Source organism: Aquarana catesbeiana, linkage group LG10, assembly GCF_042186555.1.
Source record: "Aquarana catesbeiana isolate 2022-GZ linkage group LG10, ASM4218655v1, whole genome shotgun sequence".
In the NCBI taxonomy this organism is placed as follows: Eukaryota; Metazoa; Chordata; class Amphibia; order Anura; family Ranidae; genus Aquarana; species Aquarana catesbeiana.
Genome location: NC_133333.1, coordinates 126,911,075 through 126,933,210, shown reverse-complemented (window position 1 = coordinate 126,933,210; position 22,136 = coordinate 126,911,075). Strand labels below are relative to the sequence as shown.

At 40.1% G+C, this 22,136-nt stretch overlaps 1 protein-coding gene across 4 annotated transcripts in view; it reads left to right on the top strand.

Moving 5' to 3' along the window:
* Positions 1–1,384: 1,384 nt before the first annotated feature.
* LOC141110875 (serine/threonine-protein kinase SBK1-like) overlaps positions 1,385–22,136 on the top strand; it is an 88,253-nt gene continuing 67,501 nt past the window's right edge. Inside the window, exons 1-2 of one of the 4 annotated variants that reach the window (XM_073602578.1) lie at positions 1,385–1,580; positions 19,004–19,051. The gene's annotated coding sequence lies outside the window, so the exon portion shown is untranslated. Of the gene's footprint in view, positions 1,581–18,602; positions 18,736–18,986; positions 19,052–20,631; positions 20,704–22,136 lie in introns of those variants that run through there. The other 3 variants (XM_073602579.1, XM_073602585.1, XM_073602580.1) reach the window with 3 other exon arrangements.

Here is a 22,136-nt window from a genome sequence, read left to right as displayed (position 1 = left end):
AGGCAGTGAGAAAAGTGAATAGAATTCTAGGACGCATCACTAGAGGGGTCACCAGCAGGATTCCCTGATTCTCCTACAAGGATCTTTAGTGAGACCTCATTTGGAATATGGTGTCCAGTTCTGGAGACCTCACTTAAAGAAAGATATTGATGAGATAGAACAAGTTGAGAGACTGGTAACAAAAATGGTGAAAGGTCTGAGGGATAAAACATATTGAGAGCAACTTCAGGAACTTAATATGTACAGTCTAGGGGAAAGAAGGGAAAGGGGAGACATATTTGAAGCCTTTAAATATATAAAGTGGGCGAATAAGGTTCAGGAGGGCAATCTTTTCAATATAAAACCAAAATAAAGAACATGGGGACATGACCTCAAACTAACGAAAAGTTCAACACTAATTTTAGAAAGTATTACTTTACTCAAAGGGTAGTTGATGCTTGGAATAAACTTCCAGCAGAGGTAGTGAGCCAGTCAACAGTAAATCACTTTAAACCTGCTTGGGACAAACATAGATCTATATTCAGACAAAAAAAGTTAACAAACAAACCTCAAAAAAAAACAAAAAAAACAAAAACCATAAGAAAAATGTTAAAAGAAAATGAGCAGACTTGATGGACAACTTGGCCTTTTTCTGCCATCACTTTTCTATGTTTCTATGAAACAGACAATTTAACAATGGCAGGGGTGCTTAAAATAAGCAGTTTTATTTATTTATGTAAAACCTTTATCCCAAAAGTAAAAACAACTGTTTGCTGTAACTGATTATAAAGTATTAGCTGGAGTTCAGCTTCAATTTTTTACTGTATTTAAATCTGCTAATACTTCTAAACGTCTAACACCCCCCCCCCCCCCCAGATTGACAATGCTGCTGCCCAATTGTGCCCCTTGTGCTCATTCATTCAGAGTGATATCTGTATAATACAGGTGGTGTGTAAATAGCCAGATCACCAGGGGAAAACAGAGGGGGAAAAACCTAAACAAGGAAACCCAATACAGCCAGGCTGATACTGTAAAAATATACGGATTCATTGATGTGATTAGGTAGGGGCAGATGTTCAGTTATATTATCTCTAAAAGAGAGCAATCAATGGCCAACATGTAGTGATCTTTCTTTTATGAAATAAATTCTGATTGGTTGCTTTGGGCTGCTACACTTTCTTTTTAGCATCATTAGAAAAGCCTGTATGTTTAAGAAAACTTAGAGTAGCAGATAAAAGCACTTAAAGATAATAAGCCTTACTAGAATGTGTAAACTACTTTGATGCTAAAGCCTGACACCACCTAAAAGTCATTTTGAACAGAGTTCCTCCTCCTCCTTGACCAAGCAGAACTGTGGCATTTCATGCCAGGGATTCCCAGAGTTCAAGTGAATTTCCACCTGCCAACTCTTCTGTGGTATTTCTCACTGTATCAGGAATCAACACAGGGACTCTTCCAATCCAAACTGTGCTATGTTCTTTTCTATAACCGGCATTGATTACGCAGCAGCCCTGACTAGTAGTGGAAACTGAAACAGCACTGCTTGGATGCTTCGTTCTCACATTTTGAAGTGAAAAGAGGAAATGCTTCAGCAATTTGTGGTGAGTTTTTCTGACATACCTCCTTGGAATTGGACTGTTGGAACCCTGCTATTTATTGTAGACGTAAGAACATTAATTGGTATGGTACGGAGGAGGATTCCAGCAGCGGTTACTGTATAACACTCCTTGGTTGACAGGCCACATTTTTTTTTGTCTTGGCTGCAGTTGCATGTTTAAATAAATGGACATCTCTTCGTATTAAATAATGCAATGTTGTCAAAGACCATGGTAACATAATTTCATGATAATGATCTAGGAGGCTTTCACGCATATGCATTAATGCACCCTTATAATGCGCGTTACGGCATGCAGTTTCACATGTGCTTGAGCAAGTTTACCAATGATTTGTGTATTTTATCAGTAAATGTGACATTCACTACAGGTGTATCTTCCTGGTGCATGTGTTTTAAATGACAGCAAATAATTCACCTACACTGAATTAATGCTTTATAAATATGTCCCTAAATGTGCAATAATCTACATTTTTGTTCATCTGTTCCGCAAAGTTGGAAAAGAAAATGTAAATATATAGATTTGCTTTGGTGCATATGCTCTACAAACACACATGATAGTATGATAATTGCAATTTACATGCAGGGAATGCCTGTATGGAAGTGAAGAGGTGTTAGGCTGCAGCTTTTATATTCCAATTCAATAAAATAGACCATTTTTCATAAGCTCAAAAAAAGCTAGAAAAAAATGCTGGATGAAAAATGCTGATAATAGCATTTTTGTGCCAGCTTCCAGTAGCATTTTAGTAGCTTTTAGAAGCATTTAGGAGCATTAGTATTTTATTAGCGTTTTTGCAGTACATGAAGAAAAAAGCTAAAAAAAAGCTGTTAGTAGCATTTTAGCATTTAGGAGCAGTTAGGAGCATTAAGCATTTTTTTTTCTTGCTGGAAAAATGCTCCAAGAAACTACAAAAACAATTTTTTTTTTCTGCTCCTAGACGCTGAAGCTCAAAAAATGCTAATAGCCTAAAGCAGTGCGCATGGGCACATAGGATAACACTATTTAGCTTCTAGGAACAGGAAAAAAAATGCTAATGCGTCTAGGAGCTTAAAAAAATGCTGTGTGCCCGCTAGTTTAAGTAGCATTTGGTCTGTGGGTTGGATGTGCCGCTCCCCTTTCCATGATGCAGCTTGTACCCATTTGGGGTGTCTAGAGAGGGGAGGCTCTTCCCCCCCTTATGTTTGATTGATGTGCCTACGCCCACTAACCACAGTTGTTTCTAAATATATCTATTTGAAATTCATTCTCTTATACGTTGCATTACTATGGATTTATTATTCCACTATGTAAAAGACTGTATCAACAACTCTGTATTTTCTCTGAAAAACTTAAATAAAAAACTTTTGAAAGAAAAAAAAATGCTGTGTATGGAGCCCAAAGCCACATACACACAATCGGATTTTCCGACGGGAAATGTGTGATGACAGGCTGTTGGCGGAAAATCCGACCGTTTGTACACTCCATCAGACAGTTGTTCCATGGACAAATGTTGGATGGCAGGTTTTAAAATTTTCTGTGGACAAATGTCTGTTGTCGGATTTTCCGAGCGTGTGTACACAAGTCCGTCGGACAAAAGTCCAAAGTACAAACACGCATGCTTGGAAGCAAGGGAGAGCCAGAAGCGGTCGGTCTTGTAAACTAGCGTTCGTAATGGAGAATTAACATTCGTGACGCTGCAAATTATGAAATGCAGCGCACAATTCTCTTCTTCTTTAATGGGATAATAATGAAGCTGCTTTGCTGGTGATACTGATGGAGTTAAGGCAAACAAATTTTCAAAGGCTTTTTTTTCTAGTGATATCAAGAATATTATTATGTTTGTTTATTTTTTTTTATTTTTTTGGTGCAAGTTACCACAACACCATTATCCTGTAGTTTTTAAGATTAAAGATACAACTATGTTGGTGTCCCTTGTTAATTTTACATTGTATTTTTTTAAATGTAACTGCCTACTCCCAAACTGTCACTTGAAGTAAAACACATAGCCAGGTATTATTCTCCACAATTTTTTTATTGTGCATTAAAAAAAGAAAACAAATAAAATTCGACATGCTATCTGCCAAAAGAACTTAACCAAAAAGTGCATTCTATGCATCCAAAAATATAGAAAATATACCAAATCAAATCATTATTCAACCAAAAAATCCTCATGCATGTGTCCTGCTTCTTAATATAGGGGGTCAACAATGCCAAGAGTTGGTGAAAGCAGGGAGGGGTCATCCGGAGATAATTCCGAAAATCATCCGGATTATTCTCCTGGAGATCCCGCAGCAAAGGCATATGACATAATTGGTCATGATTAATAAAGCAACCAATTTTTGGTCCAAGATATCGTCCTCCTCCTGTTCCTGGACTGGGCGTGGGGCAAAGCAATAACTCCAAGGCCAATAATAAATAACGTTATCTCCTCTGATTCCGCAACATGGCTGGTTGACGAACAGCATTTCTGAAGCAAACTGAAAAGCGTGAATGAAAAGCATGAATCAACACTCACCAAACTTCTAATAACACGAAATTAGCAGAAGGAGCCCAAAGGGTGGCACTAAAGAGCTGAAAAACCACATAGTACATCAGTACGTTTGTGTTTGTTGGCCGACAATTCCTTGCCATTTGTATGCAAGACAAAATCCAGGCACACGCCTTCTGACAAAAGTCTGAAGTTTTGTCTGCGGAGAATATGATCGTGTGTACGAGGCTTTAGTGTACATGGAAAAATTATTGACATGCATCAATATACAGCAACTCATTCAGAGAGTACGTTAATCTACAGAAAGAGCACACATCTATTTCAGAAAGAGCACACATCTGTGCATTCTACTTGTGCTGAAACTGCTTTACCACTGACAGCTGGTGGTCTAAGACAAGTGATCAGAAATTAGTGTGATTTTTTTTACAAATAAACCCACATGCTTCAGTTGTCAATGTGCAGTACAGTGTGTAAAAATAGAAATAAGAAGTGTAATATAAATAAATAAATCATTTTTTTTAGTTTATAATAAAAAACACGAGCAGGAAATGTCTTAAAGTAGTGTACCAAATAAAAGCTTTACATGCTTTATGTGTCATAATGCAGCATATATTAGGTAGTAAATGATGCATAGAGTTACCGTCAAGTTAACCAATGCACACTAAATTAGTTCTCAGGATCTAAGATTCATTGAACTCTGATCATGAAATGTATACAAAGGGGGAGATTTACTAAATCCGGTGCACACGCCATCCGGCGCAGCTGTGCATAGTAACTAATCAGTTTCTAGGTATTGTCAAAACTTGTCAAAGCTTAATTGTACAAGTTAGAAGCTGATTAGTTACTATGCACAGCTGCGCCAGATTCTGTTACTGATCTGACTTGCACTCATATGTTAACACTATTGGTGACTTTAATTTATCTACCTCCATCCTTAACATCCTCTTAAGAAGAATGTGTATTGGCTTTATACACAATGAATTTATCATTATAGTCAGAATTCTTAATTGTAGTTTTCACATTTAATTTAGGTAAGGGTAAGTTCACACTACGTGCAGAGAAAAACGTTCTGTTTTCTTTGCGGGTAGTGCTTGCAGCTGCTGGCAAAAGGTGACAGTACCTTGTGTTTTTTATAACATAAAGCATTGTTTCCTCTTTTTTTCCCCAAACATGACCCCTTTCACACTGATAGCAGGCCGCATCAGCGGTAAAGCGCCGCTAGTTTTAGTGGCGCTTTACTGTAATCTCAGCTGCACTTTTCGGCCGCTAGCGGGGCGCTTTTAACCCCCACTAGCGGCCGAAGAAAGTGTTAAATGTGCCCGAAAAGTATTTGTGACATTCCATTAGACCCCTTTTACACTGGAGGCATTTTTTTTACACTGAAGGCGTTTTTTCAGGCGCTAAGGGGCTAAAAATAGCACCTGTAAAGTGCCTGAAAAACACCTCCCCTGCAGCCCCAGCAGGTAGCGCCAGTGTGCTAGTGCTCCAGTGTATAAAGCACTCCGGCTCTCACACTGGGGCTGCAGGGGAGGTGTTTTTCATGCGCTTTACAGGTGCTATTTTTATCCCTTTAGCGCCTGAAAAATGCCTCCGTGTGAAAGAGGTCTAATGGAATGTCACAAAGTAACATTCCATTCATTTTCATGCATGGACACTCAGCTGAGTTAAGTGACCTTGCATAAAAATGCAGGGGCACACAGAAACCTGCAGAGCAGTTCCTAAAAATGCAGCCCTGTTGCATTTTTCATGCCCCTGCAGAAAAACGCAGTGTGAACCATCCCTTAACATGAAATGTGATCTAGGAGGAGCTTTTGGGGTTGATTTACTAAAGTCAAATAGACTGTGCAGTTGCTCAAGAGCTTAGTAAATTAGGTAAAGCTTCACTTTACAAAGAATACCCAATCACATGCAAAGAAAATTAAAAAACAGCATTTTTGCTTGCACATGATTGGATGATGGAAGCTTCTGCTCATTTAATAAGCTCTGAGGCAACTGCATTTGCAAAGTGCACAGTATATTTGCCTTAAGTAAATCAACCCTTTAGGCTTTATTTTTACATTTTAGATGCTCTGAGGTGGATTTACTAAGAACAAATAGACTGTGAACTTTGTAAAATGCAGTTGCTCCAGAGCTTAGTAAGGTGTCCGTTTATGAAGCAGTGATCAGCGGTGATCCCGAGGATCACCGCTGATCACAGTCCATAAACAGTTTATGAAACAGTGATAATTGGGGGAGAACATGTTTGAACTTGTTCTCCCGCCGATTATCTCTACACGCGGAGAATTCTCATGAATGACACAGTAAGGGCCAGTTTATGAAGCGGTGATCTCACTGCTTCACTGGCGATCTGAGTCAGAATTCACACTCCCCGATTCACCAGCTCAGAGGTGGTGAATCGGGGAGTGAAGAGGAAATCTGGGGGGATCTGAGGGGGAAGGAGGAAGATTTTTAACTTCCTTATGCCTCGTTCAGACCCCCCAACACTGTAAGCATGTCCCCCTGTCATATTTATGTGTATACATATATATACATATAATGTGTATATGTATATATATATATAATGTGTGTGTATATACATGTATATATAATGTGTGTGTGTGTATACATATGTATATAATGTAGGGGGACTCATTATTTTATTAACATTAATCGTCCGTGTATTGAGCGGTGATAATTTATCACCGCTTAATAAACTGACATCTCTGTATTTCTGGTGCTGTAATCTCGTAAAGTCTCACGAGATTCCAGTATCAGGGGCCGTTCTCCACTATTTGAAGCATTTGTAGATCTCTTCACTCCTCCAAAGGTGAAGCGATCTACAAAGCTTCATAAACAGGCACACAGAGGAGAAAGATCTTCACTGTGAATGCCGGAGAACGAAGCAGTGAATAGATTTCACTGCTTCATAAACGGACACCTAAATGAGCAAAAACTCTGCCGACTTCCATCATCCAATGTGCAAGCAAAAATTTAGTTTTTTCATTCATTCCTTGCTCATGATTGGATATTTTTTGCAAAGTGAAGCTTTACCTCATTTTATGCTCTGACGCAACTGCACTTTGCAAAGTGCACAGTTGTTTTGCCTTTAATAAATCAACCCCTCTGTGTTTTGTCAAAGGGAGGCTGCTGTTTAAACAACAGGGACTTCTCCCTTATCTTATGGCTCAATTACAATCAGACAAATTATGCCTTAAAGTGGATGTAAACCCAATGTCATCCTTTCTAAACTACTGCCATAGGGGTTATCTATAAGGATATGCATGGCTCCTGCATGTATCTTTACCTGTCAAATGTCTCCTCTCTGTCTGTTATTAGACCTGAAAAACTGCAGATTCTGTGGGTGGGTCTGTTGTCTGGAGCTCGGTGGGTGGAGTCGTGATGTCAGTAGACTCCCCGCCCACCTCTACACTCCCCTTGTCAATATGCATTTTCTCCTGTGTATTTCTAACACTGAACTTCTGCTATGATATCTAAAATCCAGTGAAAAGACAGGAAAGTAACCACATGACTTCAGCATGCCAAATCATGCTGAGGTGTGGAACAGCCAATCCTTGCAGAGCTGCTGAAGAAAGGAGTAGGGGTTGGAATTAAAAATTACTGCATGTCTTAAGCTAGTGCACGAGATGTGTAAATCACCTGTCACTCATAGCAAGGGGGAGGATTTGACAAAGTTTTTCACGTGTGTATACATGTAAAAGAAAAACTATAGTAAATTGACCCATAACAATTATAGTTTCCCTTTAAACTTGAAATGTATTTACAGACGAGCAGTATAAATGTACTGCTGCAGTGGAACATATAACATGATGATGAGTGAGGGATTTCTTGAAGTCTCTGGAATGAAACCATAAAAGTGACTACTCTGCATACCTGCCCACCAACATACAGCAAAATATAAACAGTGGAGGGGCATTAAATTACAGTATGTAGTAGGCTGAAAAGCTGTGTCATGGAGGAAGTGGAACCTTGGCCTTGTAATTATCAAAGTCTACTGGTAAAGCAGAAAACCTCTTTAATCTTAACCCAGTTGTTTAGAAAGATAATTCTGATGGGGCACAATTTTCCATTAACCACAGAATTAATAGGCATTGATAAACTATACGTACCTATACCTGGGTGAAAGAGGTAACTGTAAAGGACAAATGTACTTTTAGTATATTCTTCCTTTAATTAATGCCCTCACTACCCTGAGTGCAGCCCACTTGGTTAAATACTTAAGTGACTCCTCCATCCAGCCATCCTTGCTTTAAAGGTAAAGTTGTCCTTGAAAACTACACTTGTTTGTCATAAAAAGATAATTTCTTAACTGTAAAATGCTAATTTAATTTCACAATAAGTTAATGTGTATCAAAAATTGATAAAGCAAAAGAGGTTAAATTTTACAATACATAGTTACATAGTTAATCTGGTTGAAAAAAGTCCATCCAGTTTAAGCAACAAAGATGCATCATTGAGCGTGAACTGTAGTTGTAGTTTGCACTTCTTGTGGCTGAACCTGTAAATAACTCTACAAATAAGTTACCTTGTATTCCTTATATTTACTGTAAGCATATTCATTTTTGAACAATCACCATGCATTTTCTCTCGCAGTAAGCCACCAACAGTTTAACCAGGAGCAGCTTTGGAGTCCCAACATCATTGTAGGTAGTTTGCCATAGTGCATCTGAGATGTGAATGGTTATCATTTATTGGTAAGAATTCATGCGTCTGAGAGGGACCTAGGGCATTCAAAGTGGGTACCAGTCAGAATAGAGTTTATGGAGGGGCCAGGACCTCAGGGGTCCCTGATGATGGGCAGCAAGTTGGAAGAACTTGGATTTGGATTTAGAAGACAATCTGCCCATCTGTCCTGCAGGCATGCATGGTGGATAATTAAGATATTAAAGTGCCCTGCTTAAAAGAATGTTAGCCAGAAAACCTTGATTTCTGTGCCTCACTGATTTACCCTTTCTTTGTTTTCCAAGCTAAGCTTTACCAAATGTCACCCCATCCAAAAAGAATACGTTTGTGCTACATGTTTCTTGTATGTGCCATTCTCAATTTTGTATATCACAATGAGAATGTGGATATAGGTTTATGTATGCTTTTGTGTACTGCTTGAAAAACTGTTTTATTCTGAAACATTACTATGTTGCTTTTATAGGTGCTCCGATAAAGTACAATTTTCAGTAGTGCGGATCTACCAGTTTGTGTGGGCAATGGCATTTAAGGGTAATGTGACTGGGGTGCATGATGTAGCTCAGAAGTCAGGATGCAAATGCCTCTGAAAAAGGCAAACTAAGTCCCGGTTCATACTCGTGCGATGTGGGAAACCCTGCGATTCAGTGCGGGTTCCTATATCGCAACTGAAGCGCACACTGGTTCACACCGACATCGAACCGCTGAAGGTGTCAATGTAAAGTTAATGACACCCCCAGATCAGTTGGCAGTGGGGATCCGATTCCAGTGGGGACCAAAAAAAAGGTGCGAATCACATGCAATGTCTGATCAGCCTGAATCACAGAGGAGAGTATTCTGTGATTGATCAGCCTGTGATCAGCCTGAATCACAGAGGAGAGTATTCTGACTAATAAAAGTACTAACCTAATACTCAGCACTTTTACTTTTGCAACCAATTATCGCCAAAATCTAACATATAGCAGCAAACTCTCCACCAAATTGCAACTCTAATTATAGGAAATAATTGAATAAATGCCAAGACTAAAACTGACCATAGACATTTGAATTGTGATTAGTCATTTCAACTTATTTTTATCAGCAGACGGATAGTATAAAGGACATTGGATTAAACTTGTTGATTTTAATTGACCCTTTTATTGAATGCAAAAAGTAACCAGTTAATATAACTGTGTATATAACTGTGTATTGCAAGATATTTTCTTTCACAAAAGACTGTAATTTGGCCTGTTATTGCCCTAGTGAGCAGTAATAGTGCTCCTTGGAACCTGGAGGTACAGTGCTAAATCAGGGACAGCAAATGTAACACATATAGTATAAGAAATCAAAGTAAAAAATGTATGCATAGGGTCAACTATCTAGTCCATCATACAAGAAGGTCAGGAGGACGAGACCTCTGAACTACTCCCATGAGATAAAGTTACTGTCATTGCACAGTCTTAGAAGAAAATGACATGCTGTGTACTTGTCACTCCTAAAGCGTTTGATACCAACCAATCAGGCATATTTATGACTTAGGCAGGTTTTACTGATTTTGGTGGTATACTGCTATAATGTCTAGGATATGAGTGGGACAAGACATAGTAATCAAGTACTAAAGTTTCAAAGAAAAGGTGAGACATTATCAGTCATTTTTGATTCTATTTTTGCAGCTTGAGCAAGCACCAGTTTCAATACGATTCTGCCTGCAAACTACACATACAGCACAACTTTAGAAACTGTGCAGTGTTAGTGCAAGAAGGCATGTCTCATCACTAGCAACTATGGAAATTAGCTGCTGTCTAATCTCTGAATGTTATTAGGAAGATGTGTATATTTGCATCCAGCATAGTTGCCATAGCACACAGTAACTAGTTCTTATACTAAACACTTGTTTTAATTTGACATGTAGTACTAATAATTCACTGCACATCAACCACATTAGACTGGTTTTGTAATAATGAAATAGAACTCATGGACACTATTGGAACTGACTGTTGATGATTAGTGTTGAGAGGTGAGGTGGTAGAGGCACAAATATATACAATATATATATTTATTTAAATACAATATATACATATATATGAGGATTGACAAATGAAAATATAGCGTATTGTGTAATTAAGCTACATTTCAGCAGAAATAGTTGCACAATTTTGTGATTATTAGACTCTTAAATGTAACATGGGAAAAGTAAAGTATTGGATAAATCATGATTGTGTCTAATGATGAATTAAAGCTCTGCGTGTCGATATGAAATCATCTTTTATATTTATGTAGTTTTTTGCTTTTATTTAGAATTACTATTTTTATCCACTTCCTGGTTAAGTGAGGCCCTGGTGATGTTTCCGTGGCCTCACAGCTGCATACTGAGAAGTTCCTGCCACATGTTCTATGGTGTAGACCCAGAGTACTAGGCAGAGTTCCAGGAAGTAAAGGGAAATAAATTTAGTCTTCCCCTAGTGAAAATTGCCATCGTGGGAAAAATGGGGAGAAAAATAAAAATAAGGTATAAAAAGTATCAATAGCCTACAATTATTTATAAGTATCTATTTGTAGACTGCAATTACAAAACATTTCTAAATATGCTTTTGTTGTAATTTTTTGGGGTGAAGTATCTTGTTAAGAGTGCTCCTAAAGCCCAACTCCACCTCAAACCTTACCCACTGTATTCAAAATAAAAATAGTACTGACTGGAGTTGGCCCTTAATCTTCAAAACCTTAAAGGAGAGTTTCTGTAAAAATCTGTCTGTTTTGAATGTGGCTCCTCTGCGTACTATCAGGGAAAGGAACCCACCTTTTACAACCAGATTGCAAGAAAGAACAAAGCCTTCATCATTCTGTTCCTTGTTGGACTTATCGGACTAAAGGATGAGCAGTGAAATACTTTAGTTTAGTTTGCATAGCAGGAGATTGCGACTGGCTCTCTATGGAGCTGGTTCACACATCTCCACAGGGGCTCCATTGCGAATTGTGCATCCAAAAGTGCATCTTTTGGTCCGTTTCAAGTCCAAATTCAGCCCAAAATGCAGGATGAAATCGGATCTGAAACGGTGAATGAAGATGCAACGCACTCCTGCTGTGAGCCGCATGCGGCTTAGATGTGAACACAGCCTTAACTGCTTCAGATCCGGGCCGTTGTAAAATGACGTCAACAGCGCGGATCTAAATTGCCGGGACGACGTCTATTGACGTCGTCCCGTGCATGAGCGGCCTGCGCGCCCCCTGCAGGGCGCGCGCGGCGCGCTCGGTGATCAGCGAGTCTATGAGACTCGCCTGATCACAGATCAGAGTAAGGGGTTGGTCCCGACCCCTTACCACATGATCAGCTGTCAGCCAATGACAGCTGATCATGTGATGTAAACAGAGCCGGTAATCGGCTATTTTTCCTCCTCGCGCTGACAGCGCGAGGAGGAAAAAAAAAACCCGATCACCGGCGGCCGTGATCGGGACATCAGTCCCGATCACGGCGATCTTCTGACACAAGGCAATAGGCAGCAGTGCTGCCTACCAGTGCCCACCAGCGTCACCCATCAGTGCCCACAGTGCCAACAATCAGCGCCACCCATCAGTGCCCACAGTGCTACCCATCAGTGCCCACAGTGCTACCCATCAGTGCCCACAGTGCCACCCATCAGTGCCCACAGTGCCACCCATCAGTGCCCACAGTGCCACCCATCAGTACCACCCATCAGCACCCACATCAGTGCCACCCATCAACACCCACATCAGTGCAACCTATCAGTGCCCATCAGTGTCACCTACCAGTGCCCATAAGTGCCCATCAGTGCCACCCATCAGTGCCCCCCCATCAGTGGTACCTATCCGTGCCACCCATCCGTGCCACCCATTTGTGCCACCCATCCGTGCCACCCATCCATGCCACCCATCCGTGCCACCCATCTGTGCCACCCATCTGTGCCACCCATCCGTGCCACCCATCCGTGCCACCCATCCGTGGCCATCAGTGCCGCCTTATCTGTCCCCATCAGTGCCGCCTTATCTGTCCCCATCAGTGCCGCCTTAACTGTGCCTATCAGTGCCGCCTTATCTGTGCCTATCCGTGCCCATCAGTGCAGCCTATCAGTGCCCACCAGTGCCACCTCATCAGCGCATATCAATGAAGGAGAAAAATTACCTGTTTGCAAAATTTTATAACAAACTATTAAACATGATTTTTTTTTTTTTCAAAAATTTCCATCTTTTTTTGTTTGTTTAGCAAAAAATAAAAATCCCAGATGTGATCAAATACCACCAAAAGAAAGCTCTATTTGTGGGAAAAAAATGATAAAAATTTCATTTGGGTACAGTGTTGTATGACCGCGCAATTGTCATTCAAAGTGTGACAGCGCTGAAAGCTCAAAATTGGTCTGGGCAGGAGGGGGGTTGAAGTGCCCAGTAAGCAAGTTGTTAAAGAACCATTGTATCTGATGGTTAGAATAATTACTAGTAGTTGTGAACTTTGTAGTTGCATTTGTCTGCCTTGAGAAAAAGACATCAATCATTGTGATATCATGTTATTTCTGCTGTGTACACAGAGAGACTTAGTATATTTGGGTAAAATTTTCCTTCCAAAATTTGGCTCTAAAACTTTCACTCCAAACATAGTCAGAACATTGCATGCTTGTGTTGAAGCACTAGGATGATATACAAATATGATCCTATGTATGTGTATCTTTTTTTCTAACCCACTCAACAAGTAAACTAGGAACACCTTTTTAAGTCCCTTATTATTTGGTATATGCAGGATCATAAAGTTGTGAATCTACATTTATTGTGGTTTATGATGTAAATTAGTGATTGTTCTACTAATGGGGCTATCTCTGAGCAAGTCTTTCAGTCAGCTTCCCTGCCACTGCCATCTTCTTCTTCGTCATCTTCCTTCTTTGGCGTTGGGCAGCCAATGATAAAGCTCCATACTGATCATCTGTAAGGCAGTGTCTACAAGCAGTATATAAAAAAATATTTAAGCTTGCCATAGACGGTTCAAATCTCGCCCGGTTCAGCTGGAACTGGCCTAGATTTGAACCATGTATGGGTAGGCTGAATGTACCGAAGTTGATTGATCAATCAACTATTGGGTACAAACACCCTATCACATTTTACATGCAATTATCGCTAGCCACTAGCAATAATCACTATGTTCTCCTGGCAGGGATGGCTTTCCCTCTGGGAGAACAAAAAGGCTAGATGGGAGGGATTTCCCTGTTAACACTATCTGTGTTGATGGATGAATCAAGCTAATATCTTTCCTGCAACTCCTGGTTGCAGGAAAGAAATTTGCTCCGTCTGTGGCCGGCCTTATAGGAAAAAAAAAGGGAAATATTTGTTTTTGCAAGTAGGGACATAAATAGAGTTAGATTAACTAATGGGAAATAGTATGTTCACTTTGCAAGGGAAAGTGGCAAAAATGTACTTTGCAAAGAATCCCCAATTACATGTAAGTGTAATAAAAACAGTATTTTTGCTTGCACATGATTGGATGATGTCAGCACTTCATTCACCAGGCTAAGGGAAAACTCGCTTGCAAAGTGAAAATTAGCCTACATGCCTTTGGTAAATCAGCCCCAACCCCCCCCCCCCCCCAGCTATTGATGGGAAAGTATGCAAGGCTGGAAAGTCAGTATTGTTAAATTGTTAGTTTTCAGCCATATGTTCCCTTGAATAGGAGTCAATTAATCATTATGTGACAATTCTCCAGGAGTGGGGTGATGTGTATTACTCACGGTAAGTAGATTGAGAGATAGCCTTCCCTGTTCAAGGGATGGGGTTGTATGGTATCCAGGAGCAATATGGCTTTCTGTCAGAGCGGTAGATGCTGTGTCTCTCAATGCTGGTATAGCCATGAGGTACCGTGCTGCATGTAGGTGGCGTGAGGTTTTCTTCCAGTGCGGTAGGAGCCTCGAAGAGTTCGAGGCTACCGTTGGAATGTCCGTGGTTCACAGGCTCAGCTCAAACTCCTGGTTAATTCCGGTATGGTGGGAGCCTCAAGAAGTGCGAGGCTACCATTGGATGCGGTGTCTCTTAATGCTGGAGGGGTTCTCAGTGTGGCCGTGAGGTATCGTGCTGCACGCAGGTGGCGTGAGGTTTTCTTCCAGTGTGGTAGGAGTCTCGCAGAGTTTGAGGCTACAGTTTGAATGTCTGCGGTTCAGCTCAAGTTCTGGTTACCTCCAGTGCGGTGGGAGCCTTGAGGAGTGCGAGGCTATCATTGGAATGTCCATGATCCGGGAGCTCAGCTCAAATCCCTGGTGAATGTAGGGCAGATCCTTGCATACATGCATGCTACTAAGAGGGATTTGGGGCACAGTTGGATCTTCTTAGTATAGGAAGGCACAAGATAAGTGCTGAATTTCGTTCATGACAAAGGCTGGGTTTGGACAGTCCTTCAGTGGTCCTCACAATTCCAGGGGGAAAGGGGAACCAGGCATATGTGTGACAAGTATCTAGGGGTGTACAGGGGCTAACGCACCAACGCGTTTCATTCACATGGGGTGTGAACTTCTTCAGGGTAGAAAGCCCCCATATTGATGGTATTTTATACCCTTTCTAATAATCACAGAATGAAATCCAACATGGGGGGCAGAGCTAGTCCTTGAATTGGTTGTATTACCCTTACACAGGTTGGTCAGTGTAGATCTCTAGGGTCTCAGTCTGTCGCCATCTTGTGGATGTTTTAACATACATCATGCGATAGCTTAAATAAACTACTTCTACTTGACAAATCGAAATAAACTCAATGTACTACAATTGTTCATCCAGAGTTTCGTGTCAAAGTCTCCCTTTCTACTTAATAGATTCAGGGCATAGAAACCTTTTACAAGTAGGCCGTTGATTTGACCCTTGTGATAGTCAAGGAAGTGTTTGGCAATTGGCTTCTCATCATCTTTTCCTCTGATGCTTGAAAGATGTTTGCCAATTCATACCTTTAATGGGCGTTTTGTTTTGCTGATGTATAGCTTACGGCATGGGCATTCCAGCATATATATGACTTTTCAGTATTACAATTTATGAATTGCCTAATTTCATATGTTTTCTGTCTGTGTTCATCGGTGAAGGTGTTGGTTCTCTCCATCAGGCTGCAGATACTACATTTCCCACAAGGGTACATTCCCTTGATCTCCGGAAGGTCTGTAAGCCAACTCTGTGGAGTGGTTTTTATGAATTCAGAATTAACAAGTTCATCTACCAGATTTCTGGCTCGCTTACCTACCATAAGGGGTCTAGGGCCCACAAGGTCAGAAAGAGCTGGAGATTGAGTCAGAAGGTGCCAGTGTTTAGTAAGCACATTTCTGACTGCCTCCCATTGTAGTCCCTTTGGGGTAATAATCCTGACTGGATCTATTTGTTTTCTTTGCGGATCATCTTTATTTGCCCTCATCTGTAGTAGATCAGTTTGTGGCCTCTTTGATGCCTTCCCCTTGGATCTTCTTAGTGTCCTGTGGGGATATTTTCTCTCCCTAAATCGTCATACAGTTGTGTAGCTTCAGTTCTGTAGTCCGATTCTTGGCTACAATTTCTGCGTATCCGCAAGAATTGTCCAGTTGGAATGCCATTGATTAGGGACTTTGGGTGGTGGCTAGTTGCTTCAAGGAGCGTGTTGGCAGCTGTTTCCTTCCTATAAGTAAAAGGGAAAAGACCACCGTGCTATATATATGCAGAAAATTAACACAATCAAATAATTGAATTAATACGTGACAAACAAATAAATTGAATAGCAGAAGCAGCCGCTACAGGTGAGATACACACACTAAAGACAATCAATAAAAAGAGCAGCGCTGTGAATGTTGAAGGCTTAAAATTGAGCCAATATAAGTATAAGTGAACAAATGTGATACATTGAGTGAATATTTAGGATAAATAATAAATAATAAAGTTCATAGTCAAATAATATAAATTTTGATAACAGTCCTAATCCGTGATCAAAAATCCAAATGGTGAGGTAGGTAAAGAACCAGAGGCAGGGGTCCCCGTCTAAGGCAGGAATGTAGGTAAGGAGTGGGTAAATCCTTCACCGCACCACTGTGATATAGGTAAAAATGCACGCTTACCAACCGGCAAGCATAGGAAAGCTTGCGACCTTAACCCGGTCGGGGCCTTTCTTGGGATGGAGACACCAATATACCACTTCATAAACCGTACGGTAGGCCCGCTGTCCACCACGTACAGACAATCCCTGGATTATGGGGATACTATACTCCTAGCTAGGAGTTATTCTCACAGGAAGTGTCCCAAAAAAAAAAGGAAAAGCAACATAGCGTAATCCTGCAATAAAGGACGTCAAATGCCATGCAGGCAGCTGGATCCTGGAGAAATTTCTCCAGGATCCAGCTGCCTGCATGGCATTTGACATCCTTTATTGCAGGATTACGCTATGTTGCTTTTCCTTGTCTTGTACATATAAAGGTAGTTTGGTTACCATATCTTTTAGTAATGTATCCAGATATTTTCCCATTTTCTACAGAGGTCCTTTAAAGCGGAGTTCCACCCAAAAGTGGAACTTCCGCTCATCTGATTCTTCCCCCCTCCGGTGCCACAATTGGCACCTTTCAGAGAGGAGTGGGGTGCAGATACCTGTCTAATACAGCACTTCTGGGAATAGACTCCCGCGGGAGTCACGCCCCCTCCCGCACCCCCCGCTGTCTCCTGGGAAACACTTGGGTCCCAGGAGATAGCGGGGACCACTTAGGACACGCAGCGCGACTCGCGCATGCGCAGTAGGGAACCGGGAAGTGAAGCCGCAACGCTTCACTTCCTTATTCCCTCACCGAGAATGGTGGCAGCAGCAGCCGAGAGCCGAGCTATTGCTCGGCTTCGGCTGCCGACACCGCTGGACTCCTGGACAGGTAAGTGTCCATTTATTAAAGTCAGCTGTATTTGCTTTTAATAAATTTTTTTCAGGTGGACTCCCTCTTTAATGGCCAAAATTATCAGTCTTCCTGGTGGATCTTGTGGTGATTTGTGAATCTTCAGGATAATACAGATAGTTGGTATGTTATACTCCCTCACAATGAGGTATTCACACTCTTTCTTGGAGAGTAGGTTTACCTCCAAGGCCAGGTTCAGGTAGTAGATGAGTTCCAGCCCGAGATTGGGAGTTGCTCTCTGCAAGTGCAGTTACTCCAGAGCTTAGTAAATGAGCAGAAACTCTTTTGACTTCCTTCATCCAATCACGTGCAAGCAAAAATGCTGTTTTTTTTTTTATATTCCTTGCACGTGATTGGGTATTCTTTGCAAAGTGAAGACTTACCTCATTTACTCTGGAGCAACTGCACCTGCAGAGGGCAACTGCACTTTGCAAACTACACAGTCTATTTGTTTTTAATAAATTAACCCCAGTGTGTCTGTATATGCCTGCATTGACTTCCTTGTCTTTAAAAGAAGCCAAAACCAAAGCTATGTTTTAACAGTGAGTTTTGGATTCTAGGAACACTTCTTCATTACTGATCTTATCCCTGTGTGAAGGGCTGCTCTTAGTACACTATTTGTCTGGCTTCATGACAATGTTCTTTAACATTCAAAATTAATCTTGCTGGAATGGAAAATTAAAGAAAGGAGATAATTTAGCTGTGATATTATGGTTACTGTTTAAAGCGCGTGTCACAAATGTTCATCAAATGTATACATAAGTGTGAAAAAGGCCTTAGGAAGGGTGACTTTAATCTGTGCAAAGAGCACTCTGGCACTCTGACACACACATTCCTTTGCAATAAATGGAGCAGATCCTTTGTACTGCCATAAATAGACTCCATACTTATTAGACATTTTTTTCTTTGTTGTTAGCTGATGCTGAACAACAGAGTCCAAATACTGTTGTCTAATTTTAGAAATCAAGAAGAATTGATTTGTGAATGACATGCCCCGAAGGAAAAGACATTGTGACCGAAGCTGAAGAGAACAAACTGTCTAAATGGCTTACGTATACACTCACACATCATAAATAGACAAAAAAAGATGAGGCACACAACACAAATTCATTTGGCACAAAGAAATAGAAGCAGCAACATATAAAAAGAAAGACTGGTAAAAACCTCACAGCTCTAAAGGACGGTGTTGAGAAGATTTACAATGCTTGCACTAGCTTCTGCTCTGCTATGTAGGGGAGTCAATTAGTGTACAGCATATAGCAAGAAGGTCTCACTTTCGAGTGATAGATTTAGCTGCCTGGGAGAAGCACTTTTTCATACAATAGCCAAGTCAGCACCACTCATGATAATGCTTAAATCAGCAAGCCTCACATACAGGCTACTGCAATTCTTCAGCTAACTTCCATAACTCTCTTCACTTTCAGACACAAGACTTTTAGCAGCAAAGCATCTGAGGAAAATTCTCATAAAAGGTAAGCCCCTTTCAAAATGTTGTATATTTCAATACAGGTTGCCTAGCTGTTTGTTGAATCTATGTTGCATCTATTTATGTTAACGATAAAAGAGGTCAATAGATTTTTAAATAAAATATTTTAAATCTGCAAAATGTGATACATTTTTGGTTATTTACTAAAATAAATCAGTGTCAAGTGGATCTCCTTATCATCCAATCACACACACCGTGAACTAAAGTGGTGGAGGCTTATTTTGATTCTGTGTGATTGGTTGGCATGGTTTGCAAGCACATCACAATATACGTATCATACATGATTTACTTATTTACGCGCACGCCTACAGTTAAAATTGATTTATTGTTCAGAAACAGAAAATGTGGTCTATGCATATGAACAATGTAAACCGTTAAATACGTTACTAACAGTTAGCAAGTACCCCAGCATGTTTTTTAACTGTACTTTTATTTTTCTGTGGTGAGATTGCAAACAAAGAAGGAGGCTCAACTGGGCTGTGGGCAGGTGCAAAACTGATGTTAGCCCTGTCAACATAACATTAATAACTTACATATGTTAGCTGTTTGAAGACCACCCAGCTGTATTGTTCCTTTTATACTGTAAGATCTTGGAGGAATGTTGACATTAAAGGGTCACTAAATCAAAAATACAAGTTATACAACCTCAAAAGCCATTTATAAATGTTACTGAAATGTGTATACATGCATGACATAGGAAACATTTGCTACTGCTTGCATACTAGGACATCGATATGGAACATTATTTATGTTTTTCGCAATGCTGTGCTGCTTTGTAAAGAACGTTGCATTACCCATGACCTCAGTCAATAACAGACGATTGTGTTGACTTTCAATATGACTACTGTACAGGAACTCAGCTGTATACAGTGAAGGACTGTTAGGAAGCTAGGAGCATGTAGTGGATTTAAAATGCAGGGCCTGAAGCAGGCAAACTAAATTGTGAGTGTAGTAAAATGTGGTTGTTCTTTGTGGTGGAACAATTAAAAACTGATAGACTTTTTGGCTTTATGTGTTAAGTGGCCAGCCTTCAAAAAAAGTTTAGGAAAAGTCAATATGGCTAAACAATCACCAACAAATAACTCTATAAACACCTCTGCGATCAGTAACACATCATCTCTCTCTTAGAGTAATGTAGTATTGGTAAAAAGTAGACCAGCTGCAGAAACCAGGGCAGGAGCATAATATACAGAACCTAAACATGGTGCCAGTTTAGTTCTTGCATGGCATGGCTAACTTGGCTGGGCAACTATGAAAAAAGCTGCTATAGCCGAGGACTTTGTGCAGGGTGATTGCATCATTATCTGCTGTGCATTTACAAAAGAAAGGGTTAAGAAACCTCCCCAACAAAAAGAGGGCCTTTCAGAGTTTATGGTCCAAGATGACCACCCCATTAACCTTGCCCAGACTTGGTGTAGTGTTTGGCAAAGTTGCATAAGGTGATATAACATCCTCAAATGTGAATATCTTATTCTCTAGATTGGAATGTAGCACAGTACAGTGACTGCTTTACAGCTGCTCTTATTTCCATGCAAGAGTATAAATAGACTTTGTTAGTAGTCTTTAATTGTAGGTGTGCTACAGAGAAAGTCCTTTTCAACCCTTGTTACACATATAGAACAATAATAAACTCTGCAGGTGAGTTATCTTGTACTATAACTAATTTTGTTGTGAAGGTGTTCAGCTGGTGCTGATTGCTTAGTCTTAATGTTATGTTAAAATAATGTTACGTTTTCATTTCAGAATAATATTCAGAATTCATTAAACACATGATAGCTTTTCATTTTTTACCTGAAACTTTATTATAATAAAATCAATGATCTTTCTTTACCTTTACACTAATGCTTACTAAACTTGTCTTAGTGAAGTTTATTATAACCTAGTACATTATAGATACATAGCTGGATCAATAGATAGATAGATATTTTGAAGCTGCATTGCAAGCATGTGGAACCCCCATCCACCTCCTCTCTATAACAGTGCCCAACTGGGCTCTACAGTGCCCTACAATTATCATTCAGACAATGCATTGTTGTCTACCCTGTGCCTGTTCAGTATAAAACATGTATTAAGTGTATTAAGTGATGAGAGGCAAAAGGAGAAAGGTGCAACAGGATATAATAAAGGCAGCTGACCGACAATGTAGCAGCATGGAAGATGAAGGGCACCTTTTCACTGACATCTACTACCCTTCACCTTCTATCAACAGTTTAAGGTAAGGGCTTCTTGCCTAGTGGTTCTAATGTTCAAGTGGACATGACTGTCATCCTTTCAAGCCATGAGCAGTCATATAGGCTACTTAAACAGTTATAATAATATTAATTGTATAGTGAACAATGTTGCCAGTGCTTGGTGCTACATAGGAGAGAATCCCAAGGATATTTGAAGAAATCTCACAGCAAAAGAAATATAGGGTCTTCCTTTTCTGTCTTTGAATTAAGAATACTAGTTGTCTGCCTGTCCTTGGCTTTAATACTTCACTGACCCTGAACATGCATACATTAGAAGAGTGAAATTAGAATTCCTGGTCTGCATACTTATAGATCAGTGTCTCACTAAATACTGAAGCTGTTTGATTAGGATTTCTATATGCTCTTGTTACAGTTTTTTTTCGATGTATATTATATTCAGAGACTGACTTTTGCGTTTTTTAGGGTGGATTTACTAAAGGCAAATGGGCATTTTACTTTGCAGGGGAATTTTCACATTTTCACGCTTAGCACATATGGGGAAAGGTCACTTTGCAAAGAATACCCAATCACATGCAAGGTAGCTAAAAAAACATATTTTCCTTGCCCATGATTGGATGATGACAGTCAGCAGAGCTTCACTTTGCTCCCTAAGCTAAGGGAAAGTTCTCTTGCAAAGTAAGCAGCCTATTTGCCGTTAGTAAATTGACCCCTTTGTGCTTTTAGTTATAGATTTATATTTTTTACATTTTTGTATTATTACTACAGTAGTATTACAAAAGGTTGAATAATGTATTGAAGCTGTGGAGAATATTATGCTTTCTTTTGCTGTGTGTACCTAAAGACTTTGTCTAGAACAGATAATCCTCCTCTAATACCTGC